The sequence below is a fragment of the Buceros rhinoceros genome, unplaced genomic scaffold, assembly GCF_000710305.1.
Source record: "Buceros rhinoceros silvestris isolate BGI_N320 unplaced genomic scaffold, ASM71030v1 scaffold40754, whole genome shotgun sequence".
Lineage (NCBI taxonomy): Eukaryota > Metazoa > Chordata > Aves > Bucerotiformes > Bucerotidae > Buceros > Buceros rhinoceros.
The window spans coordinates 7,021-7,325 of record NW_010410689.1 but is presented as its reverse complement, the minus strand read 5'-3'; the positions used below and the strand labels follow the sequence as shown (position 1 = coordinate 7,325).

General features: G+C 59.0%; 1 protein-coding gene across 1 annotated transcript in view; it reads right to left on the bottom strand.

The window, feature by feature from the left end:
- The window catches only part of TFAP2A (transcription factor AP-2 alpha (activating enhancer binding protein 2 alpha)), a gene marked incomplete at its 5' end in the record, with an annotated part of 9,674 nt that overhangs the window by 3,562 nt on the left and 5,807 nt on the right, over positions 1–305 (bottom strand). The gene's annotated exons all lie outside the window — the stretch shown is intronic.

The window sequence follows — 305 nt, the reverse complement described above, 5'->3', positions numbered from 1 at the left end:
AAGGAGCATTAAACCCCTCCGGGCGCCGCCGGCCCCGGGCTGAATTGACTCCGACCGGCACCCGAGGCACCGGGAGGCTCCGGGCGGCTCGGCGCTGCTGTCCATGGCGCCCTCCGGGACAGACCAGCCCTTTCGGGCGGTGTTTAGAAACCTTATGGCATCTCTCGTACCTTAGGGACAGGCTTCAGGTCTAGGTTTTCCCTTCACAAGCCCTATTTTGGGGACAGAAGTAAGTTAATGGGGCGGATTTTCAGCTGATGAGATTTGTCTTCACTACAACGCGCTTCTGGTGGTGTGTACACGTG